Here is a 10930-nt window from a genome sequence, read left to right on the forward strand (position 1 = left end):
GGATGTTCATTCTGCAAGAAATATTAACATTCTGAAAATGCATTTTGACCTCCTATTTTGGGTAAATATTGGTTATATGTACAGTAAAATGTATACTATTGGTTCTGGTGAAAGCATTTTCTAGTTAACACTAATTAGATAAATGCTTTCACAAGAACCAAGAGCATATATTGATTGCCCTGAGAAATATCAGCCGAAGGCAGAAGCAGACATTAGGACTCAGACAATCTGGCACCATGGGGGTCTTAACAATCTGATTAAATTTTTTGTTTGCGGTTTTGAGGAGGGGTACAGCTGGTTCTTTTTGATCATTAATTTTGTTTGTCTAATGCAACCATACTGGAGTTCCCTTTTGACAAGTAAAGATTAGTAGATGAATAAAAGAAATACCTTGACACTTCTGTAAATTCTATTTTGTAAATTTCAGATAAGTGCGGAAGTTTTGTCGGTGTGCTAGTTCATGAGAGCTAGAGGCTTGATGTGTCCCCGGGTTTTGGGAGGGAGCTGCAACCCGTGTTTATGGCCCAGACTGCTGCTGCGTGCTAAGGGGTGCAGTCTGATGCTGGTCTCCAGACTTAGAATCGATCCAGGTTTTCTGTCAAGGCTCTCTGCAGCCTTCTCTGCTGGAAGACGCCCTTCTCCAATGCTGGAATAACATTACTTTACACAACTTGGCAATGGGAAGGCGGGCACTACGAGAATAAGCATCGACTCGATGCTAGACTACTGAGCCTAATGTGGGATGAATGAATGAATATTTTTCAAGATTGTTTCCCCCTTTTCTCTTCCTCCTCCTGGAAATTACCTGTTCACCATGTTGTGACAGGAATAATTACATCTTCACGAAGAGTTAGAATGAACCAAAGATCATAATGGAACCTGGACTAGCTGTGCCTGAACACTGCAGAGACATACTCGTCATGGAAGCCGGGGTCCTCCTGTATTTGATTTTGTGTGGAAGCCCATGTTACTTTGCACATGGTAGGAAGAACTGGTGGTAATAGAGTGCGGAAGAGATTAGTCGGAATGTCACTTGCAGTTTGAAGGGGGGATGGATGTGCTGAGTATATTCTCACGGGAATGTACATGGCTGAGGAGTGACACGGAACATAGAACTATACAGCTCAGGAACAGACCCTTTGACCCACAATGTTATGCCAAACCAAATGAATTAGTAATCAAGTGGCCAACTAAAACTAATCCCCTATGCTTACAAAATGTCCATATCCCTCCATTTCCCTCACATTCATGTGCCTATCTAAGCAAAAGTCCCCAAAGTGTCTACCTCTACCATCTGCTCAAGCAGTGCATTCCAGGTACCCACCGTCTGTGTAAAAGGAAAAAAAAACTTGCTTCTCACATCTCCTTTGAAATGACCCCTCTCACCTTAAATGCATGCCCTCTGACATTAGATATTTCAACCCAGGAAAAAAGATACTGTCTGTCTATATAGCTATGCCTCTCATAATTTTATAAACCTCTATCGGATCTCCCCTCAGTCTCTGCTGCTTCAGATAAAACAACTCAAGTTTGTCCAGCCTCTCATTATAACACATGCCCTCTAATATGGGCAGTATCCTGGTAAACCTCTTTTGCACTCCCTCCAAAGCCTTGACATCCTTCCTACAATGGGGTGAACAGAACTGTAAGCAACACTCCTGGTATGCCCTAACTAGAGTTTCACAAAGCTGCAACATAACTTCCTGACTTTTGAACGCAATGCCTTGACAAATAAAAGACAATCATGACATTTGCCTTCTTAACTACACTATCAATCTGTGTAGCCAATTTCAGGGAGATATGAACTTGAACCCCAAGATCTCTCTGCTCATCAACACTGTTAAGGGTTTTGCCTCTTTATATTGAGGGTATTGTCTCTTTATATTTGACTTACCAAGGAGAAACACTTCACACTTAGCTGGGTTAAACTCCATCTAGTATTTTACTGCCCATGAGTTATATAAGATACATATCTTATATATTATGTATATATAAGTTATATATATGAATGCATATAAGTTATATACCATTGTATTCTTTGCTGGTCATCAGTGCAATCCACAAAACCACTAATCCTCATACCATCTGCAAACTTATTAACCCACCCATTTACATTTTCATGCAGGTCATTTATATACATCCGAAACAACAGAGTTCCCAGTACAGAAAGCAGATGAGATTGATGGGGTGAAGAGGATGTTATCAAATTTCTGGGACATTTGGTTGCCATCTTCGCACAGTCTTGTAGATAGACAATTAGGGATGTTAGATAGTGTAGATGTAGGTGCACACAGGCCAGTATAGGGAAAGGGATGCACTTGGATTGGCTTAGTATTTACACAAATCCGAAAAAAATCTCAGTAGTATATGGTAACATCATACACTGAAAGTAAATTTTACTTTACTGGAACAGTTCTGGAAGTCAGTTTTTTCTATAATTTCTAAAGCACTTAAAATTAATTTACAACCTAATAAATAAATTAACTGTGCTTTTTGGAATAACTCCTCAAAATATCCGCGGTATCTACTTGTCTGACCAACATGTTATTGCATTTGTTACGTTGATAGCTAGGAGGGCCATTTTGTTGAAGTGGAAGGATACGTCGGCTCCTATTTTGTCACAATGGTTCTCTCAAGTGATGCTATGTCTTAGTTTGGAGAAAATTAGAAGTCGAACCTTTGAATTTATGTTAGATTCTGAGAAAAGATGGGGTTCATTTGCTTGTTACTATCATTTGAGTTAATTGATAGATTTCCTCCATGATCTAATTGTAAATTTTTGGTACATTTTGTATTTCTTGCTGGCAGTTGATGTTTATCTTTAGAAGCTTTTGTATGACACATGGCCGCGCGGTTGAACAACTAATGGGTATTTTTTATCACTTTGCTTTGCTTTAGTAGGGAGCTTTTTTTTTCTCTTTTTATTGTCACCAAAATTTTTCTCAATCTTTACAACAATTTTTTTTTCTCTCGAGGCTTTGTAAGTCTTTTTAATTTTGGATAATAATAATAAAAAGATTTGAAAAGAAGTAAATTTTACTTTGATTGATTTGACTTTGATTTTCACTAGGTGCCTAGCGAAAGAGATTTCACCTGACATGTTGAGATCCAATACCTGCAGTTCTGAAAAGTTAAAAGCTACAAATGCTCGGATCATGAATTCAGAAATGAAATAAAGTTAAATAAGCTTTCATTTTAAAATGTAAAGTTATAGCAGTGAAATTCATTGTTTTTACCAGGTCTATATAAGACCACAAGACCATAAAATATAGGAGCAGAATTAGGCCATTTGGCCCATTGTGTCTGCTCCACCATTTCATTATGGCTGATCCACTTTTCCTCTCAGCCCTAATCTCCTGCCTTCTCCCCATATCCCTTCATGCCCTGGCCAATCAAGAATCTGTCAACCCCTGCCTTAAATATACATAAAAACTTAGCCTCCAAGCTGCCTGTGGCAAAGAATTCCACAGATTCACCACTCTCTGGCTGAAGAAATTTCTCCTCATTGCTATTCTAAAAGGATGCCCCTCTATTCTGAGGCTGTGCACTCTGGTCCTGGACCCTCCCACTATAGGAAACATCCTCTGCACATCCACTTTGTCATGGTCTGTCAACATTCAACAGGTTTCAATGAGGTAACCCCTCGTTTTTCTGAATTCCAGTGAAATTAGGCCCACAGCCTTCAAATCCTCTTTACATGACAAGCCATTCAATCCTGGAGTCATTTTCATGAACTTCCTTTGAATGTTCTCCAGTTTCAGCAGTAACTGACCTAGAGTTTCCTCTCCTCTGCCTCTCTCTGTTCTTGAAGAGTGGATCAAAAAGAGCATCAAATAAAGTATCAAAGGTCAGATAATTTCTACAGGACCACCCCAGCAAACATCAGTGCAATTATCTCACTACTTGTATCTCTCCATTTGCTTTATACATATTTACTTTTTTTCTCGCCCAGTAAAACTGGAAGTACTAATAGATTTTTAGCTCTTGTGCAATAACTGCTTTCACATTTCAAGTACCTACATTTGGGACTGTTCTCAAGATGCCAGCTTGTGAGTGTTATTAGCAGCTTCTGCGACTTGTAGGTTTGTTTTACCCTGTGTGCATTTTGCACATGGTGAGATCCTCCAAATGCAGTAAAAAATGATCAGATGATTTATTTCTTTAAGAATAACTCCAGGGAATATGTTGGCAGTGTATACCCTACTCTTGTTAGGATGGATTGTAAGATATAACAAGCAACTTAACCCCCGCTCCCCCCCCCAGTGAAGTCAAATAAGGCTGCATCTTCAGAAATAACAGTAATGCAAGGATGCTTTTTATTTTTCTTCTTGAGTAAATTCATCACCTCCCTTGACATCCAAGGTTACCTTAGAATTCTTGTCCTTTTTTACTGACTGAAACATACCTGTCCTGTACTCTGTGCAGTTGGACTTTAAACACCCTCCACATTTCAGATGTGGACTTGCCCAGAAACAGCCGTTCTCATTTATCTCTCCCTAGTTCCTGCATAATGCTCTCATAGTTTGCCCTGCTCCAATTTAATACTCTCCTGCAAGTTCCATGCTTATCATTATAGAGTCCTAGAGAAGTACAGCACGGAAACAAGCCCTTTGGCTCATCTAGTACATGCCAAGACCGTTTAAGTTGCCTCCTCCCACTGACCTGCACAGGGACCATACCTTCCATGTCCCTACCATTCTTGTATCTATCCAAGCTTCTCTGAGACGTTGAAATTGATCTTGCATGCACGACTTGTGTTGGCAGCTTGTTCCACACTGTCACAACCCTCTGAGTGAAGAAGTTTCCCCTCATGTTCCCCTTAAACTTTTCACCTTTAACCCTTAACCCATAACCTCTGGTTGTAGTCCCACTCAACCTCAGTAGAATAAGCCTGCTTGCATTTACCCTATTTATACCCCCCATAATTTGTATACCTCTGCCAAATCATCCTCTCAATCTTCTACATTCCAAGGAATACAGACCTAACCTATTCAACCTTTCCTTATCAGGTCCTCAGACCCAGCAACATTCTTCTAAATTTTTTCCATTCTCTTTCAACCTTATTCACATCCTTCCTGTAGATAGGTGATCAAAACTCCGCACAATACTCCAAATTAGGCCTCACCAACATCTTTTTCAACTTCAACGTAGCATGTATTCTCATATCATTTTGTTCCACCACACTCCTCAGTGCCCTAACATTCACTGTGTAAGACATACCCCAGTTGGTCTTACTGAAGTGCAAAACCTTGCACTTGTCTGCAGTAAATTCCATCTGCCCTTTTTCAGCCGGGTTTTTCAACTGACCAGATCCCTTGCTGTCCACAACACCCCCAACTTTGGTGTCATCCGCAAATGTGCTGATTTAGTTAACCACCGTATCATCCAGATCATTGATATAGATGACAAACAACAACAGATCTAGCACCGATCACAGTGGCACACCACTAGTCTCAGGCCTCCAGTCAGAGAGGCAATCATCTACTGCCACTCTCTGGCACCTCCCACAAAGTCATTGTCTAATGATTTACTACCTCATCTTGAATGCCGAGTGAGTGAACTTTCTTGATCAACCTCCCATGTGGGACCTTGTCAAATGCCTTGCTAAAGTCCATGTAGACAACATCCACTGCCTTGCCTTCATCCAATTTCATGAAATTTCTTTGAAAAACTCTATAAGATTGGTTAGACATGACCTACCATGCACGAAGCTATGTTGACTATTCTTCATCAGTCCATGTCTATCCAAATACATTCATATTTGGTCCCTTAGAAAACCGTCTAATAACTTCAGTACAACTGACGTCAGACTCACTGGCTGATAACTTCCTGATTTAAGATTATAGCCTTTCTTAAACAGCAGAACAAAATTGGTTGTTCTCTAATCCACTGGTACCTCTCCTGTCACTAAGGATGAGTTAAATATGTCTGCTAGGGCCACTGCAGTTTCTGCACTTGCCTCCTGTAGGGTCCAAGGCAACACCCTGTCAGAACCTGGGGATTTATCCACCCTGATTTGCCTCTGGACAGCAAACACCTTCTCCTCTGTAATCTGTATAGGGTCCGTGAAGCTGATGCCGCTTTGCCTCCCCTCTGCAGACTCTGTGCCTGTCTTCTGAGTAAATACAGGTGCAAAATATTTATTTAAGATCTCCCCCATCTGCTTTGGCTCCACACATGGATTATCATTCTGATCTTCCAGAGGGCCAATTTTGTCCCTTGAAATCCTTTTGTTCTTAACATTTCTGTAGAATCCCTGAGGATTCCCCTGCACCTTCTCTGCTAGAGCAGCTTCATACCTTCTTTTAGCCCTCCTGATTTCTTTCTTAAGAGTTCTCCTGCATTGCTTATACTCCATAGGCACCTCGTTCGTTCCTACCTACATATACCTGCTTTGCACTTCTTTTTTTCTCCTAACCAGGTCTTCAATATCTCTTGAAAACCAAAGTTCTGTACACTTGTTATCTTAACCTTTTATTCTGACAGGTACATACAATCTTTGTACTCTCAACGTTTTGTTTTTGAAGGCCTTCCCACTGAACAAGTACACCTTTGCCAGAAAACAGCTTGTCCCAATTCTTATCCTTATCTATAGCTATCTTAAAACTTAAGGAGTTATGAAAGCTTATTTAACTGTTCCTAAACTGCTCACACATTGAAAGGTTGGTCACCTGGCCAGGGTCATTACCTAACACCAAATCCAGTCCAGCCCCTTCTAACTACATATTGATTTATGAAACCCTCTTATACTCATGTAACAAATTCTGCCTCATTTACCCTACTTGCACTAAAAAGGTCCCAGCTTATATTGGAGAATTTGAAGATCCCCATGACACCAACCTTATTGTTTTTACACTTTTCCTTAATCTGCCTACATATCTTTTCTTCAATGTCTCTATGGATAGGAGGGTCTGTAGTACAATCCCATCAAAGTGATTACACCGTTCCTATTTTTGAGTTCTGCCTATATAGAAAGAATCGATGGGCCTTTCATTATGTCTCCTCTGAGTGCAGCTGTGATATTGTCTCTGATTAATAGTATAACTCCCCTCCACTCTCTTTTGCCTCCCTCTTTATCTTTTTAAAACACTGAAGCTCTGGGACCCATTAAGCACCCATTTCTGTTCCTCTCCTTACCAAGTCTCTGTCATGGTCACAGCATCATAGTTCCATGTGTTGATCCATGCTCTGACCTAATCACTTTACCCATAATTCTTCTAGCAATAAAATACACACACTTCAACCTATCTGTCCCATTACATCTATTACTTTGCTCCTGCCTGTCTTTACTTGCCCTTCTTTTTCATTGCTCCACTTTCTGACCTGGTGCCCTGGTTCTCATCCCCCTGCCAATCTAGTTTAAACGCTCCCAAGCAGCACCAGTGGACCTCTTGGTCAGGATATTGGTTCCCTTCCAGTTTAGCTGCAACTCAACCCTCAAGTACAGGTCACCCCTGCCCCAGAAGAGGTGCCAATGATCCAAGAACCTGATACCCTGCCCCCTGCACCATATCCTCAACCATCCACTCATCTGTAGTACCATCCTATTCCTGCCCTGATGACCAGCCTGAGTGTAACCCAGAGATTACTACATTTGAGGTCCTGCTCTTCAGCCTCTTTCCTAACTCCCTATACTCGCTGCTCAGTACCTCTTCAGAATCAGAATTAGGTTTATTATCACCGGCATGTGACGTAAAATTTGCTAACTTAGCAGCAGCAGTTCAATGCAATACATAATCTAGCAGAGAGAGAGAGAAAAACAATAATGATAATAAATAAAATAAAAATAGTAATAATAATAAATAGGCAAGTAAATCAATTGCGTATATTGAATAATTTTAAAAAACATGCAAAAACAGAAATTCTGTACATTAAAAAAAAGTGAGGTAGTGTTGAAAGATTCAATGTTCATTTAGGAATTGGATGACAGAGGGGAAGAAGCTGTTCCTGAATCACTGAGTATGTGCCTTCAGGCTTCTGTACCTCCTACCTGATGGTAACAATGAGAAAAGGGCATGCCCTGGGTGCTGGAGGTCCTTAGTAATGGATGCTGCCTTTCTGAGACACCGCTCCCTGAAGATGTCCTGGGTACTTTGTAGACTAGTACCCAAGATGGAGATGATTAGATTTACTACCTTCTGCAGCTTCTATTCGTCCTGTGCAGTATCCCCTCCATACCAGACAGTGATTCAGCCTGTCAGGATGCTCTCCACAGTACGACTATATAAATTTTTAAGTGTATTTGTTCACATGTCAAATCTCTTTAAACTCCTAATGAAGTATAGCCAGTCTTGCCTTCTTTATGACTACATTGATATGTTGGGACCAGGTTAGATCCTCAGAGATCTTGACACCCAGGAACTTGAAGCTGCTCACTCTCTCCACTTCTGATCCCTTTATGAGGATTGGTATGCATTCCTTCGTCTTACCCTTTCTGAAGTCCACAATCATCTCTTTCATCTTACTACATTGAGTGCCAGATTGTTGCTGCAGCACCATTCCACTAGTTGGCATATCTCACTCCTGTACGCCCTCTCATCTCCATCCAGGATTCTACCAACAATGGTTGCATCATCAGCAAATTTATAGATGGTATTTGAGCTATGCCTAGTCACGTAGTCATGGGTATGGACAGAGTAGAGCAGTCGGCTAAGCACACACCCCTGAGGTGCGCCAGTGTTGATTGAAAGCGAGGAGGAGATGTTATCACCAATTTGCACAGATTGTGGTCTCCTGGTTAAGAAGTTGAGGATCCAGTTGCAGAGGGAGGTACAGAGGCCCAGGTTCTGCAACTTCTCAATCAGGATTGTGGAAACGATGGTATTAAATGCTGAGCTGTAGTCGATGAACAGCATCCTGACATAGGTGTTTGTGTTGTCCAGGTGGTTTAAAGCCATGTGGAGAGCCATTGAGTTTGTGTCTGCAGTTGACCTATTGTGGTGATAGGCAAATTGCAATGGTTCCAGGTACTTGCTGAGTTCAGTCTAGTCATAAGCAACTTCTCAAAGCATTTCATCACTGTAGATGTGAGTGCTACTGGGCAATAGTCATTAAGGCAGCTCACATTATTCTTAGGTAGTGGTATAATTGTTGCCTTTTTGAAGCAAGTGGTAACTTCCACCCATAGCAGTGAGAGGTTAAAAATTTTCTTGAATACTCTTGCTAGTTGGTTGACTCAAGTTTTCAGAGCCTTACCAGGTACTCCATCGGGACCTTCCGCCTTGCAAGGGTTCACTCTCTTTAAAGACAGCCTAACATCGGCCTCTGAGACAGAGATCACAGGGTGATCAGGTGCAGCAGGGATCTTCACAGCTGTATTTGTGCTCCCTCTTTCTAAGCATGCATAGAAGGTGTTGATTTCATCTGGTTGTGAAGCATCACTGCCATTCGTGCTATTGGGTTTCGCTTTGCTACTGGGTTTTGCTTCGTAGGAAGTAATGTCTTTCAGACCCTGCCAGAGTTGCCATGCATCTGATATTGCCTCCAACCTCATTCGAAATTGTCTCTTCACCCTTGAAATAGCCCTCCACAAATCATAACTGGCCTGGGTCACCAGACTTGAATGTCACAGACCTAGCCTTCAGCAGGCAACGTATCTCCTGGTTCATCCATGGCTTTTGGTTTGGGAATGTACAGTAAGTCTTTGTGGGCACAGACTCATCCACACAGGTTTTAATGAAGTCGGAAACAACTGCAGCATACTCATCCAGGTTCAAAGATGAATCCCTGAAATCAGTCCAGTCCACTGGTTCAAAGCAGTCCTGTAGGTGCTCCTGTGCTTCCGTTGTCCATACCTTCTTGCTCCTCACTACTGGTGCTGCAGCCTTCAGTCTCTGCCAATACTCAGGGAGTAGAAGTACAGCTAGATGATCATACTTCCCGGAGTGAGGGCGTGGAATAGCACGGTAGACACTCTTGATGGTGTTGTAGCAATGGTCCAGTTGTTTTTTTGCTTCTGGTATTGCAAGTGATCTGTTGATGGTAATTGCTTAGTGATTTTTTTCAGACTGACCTGGTTAAAGTCTCCCAAAACAATGGTGAAGGTGTTAGGGTGCACTGTTCCGTGTATGTTGATCCCATTGCTCAGATCATCTAAAGCCTGCTCGACACTGGCCCGAGGTGGAATGTAAACTGCTACCAAAATGAACCCAGAGAACTCCCCTGGTAGGTAAAAAGGACAGCACTTTTGCTGCTAGCTATTCCAGGTCTGGTGAGTAGTATTGGGATAGCACTGATATATTTGTGCACTAAGAAGAGTTGATCATGAGGCATAGTCCTTCACCTCTGCTTTTGAGAGACTCTATTGATCGATCCTGAATGTGTGTAGTAAACCTGTCGCTCTGGATCGCTGCATCCGGTACGGAAGGGGTTAACTAGGATTCCGTGAAACAAAGGTCACATGCCGTCGTAATGTCCCTCTGATTCAGCACCCTGACTCTGAGATCATCGATTTTATTCACTAGATTATGCACATTCGCCAGCAAGATAGTCGGTATTGGGAGTTTGAAACCCCAGTTCCTTAAACACACTTGTAACCCGGATCTACACCCACGCTTCCTCCGAGGTGTCCTTTGTTATTATGCCAAAGTGCACCATGATCTCTGACTGCTCACCCTTTCCCTTCAGAATATTCTGTAGCCACTCTGAGACATCCTGGACCCTAGCACCTGGAAGGCAACTCACCATCCTGGCATCTCTTTGTTGGCCATTGTATTTCCTGCCACCCCACTCTCCCACCCCCCTACCAACTGTTGAGTCTCCTATCACTACTGCTCTGCCTGACTTTACCTTTCCCTGCTGAACCTTAGAGCCAGCCACAGTGCCACAGGCCTGTCTGCTGCTAATGTCACGAATGGTGTATCTGTCTTCCAGAGGGCGATGGATCAGATGGTGGACCAGTGCCAACTGAAGGCCACGTTCCCATATTTGG

Source organism: Mobula birostris, chromosome 6 (genome assembly GCF_030028105.1).
Source record: "Mobula birostris isolate sMobBir1 chromosome 6, sMobBir1.hap1, whole genome shotgun sequence".
In the NCBI taxonomy this organism is placed as follows: Eukaryota; Metazoa; Chordata; class Chondrichthyes; order Myliobatiformes; family Myliobatidae; genus Mobula; species Mobula birostris.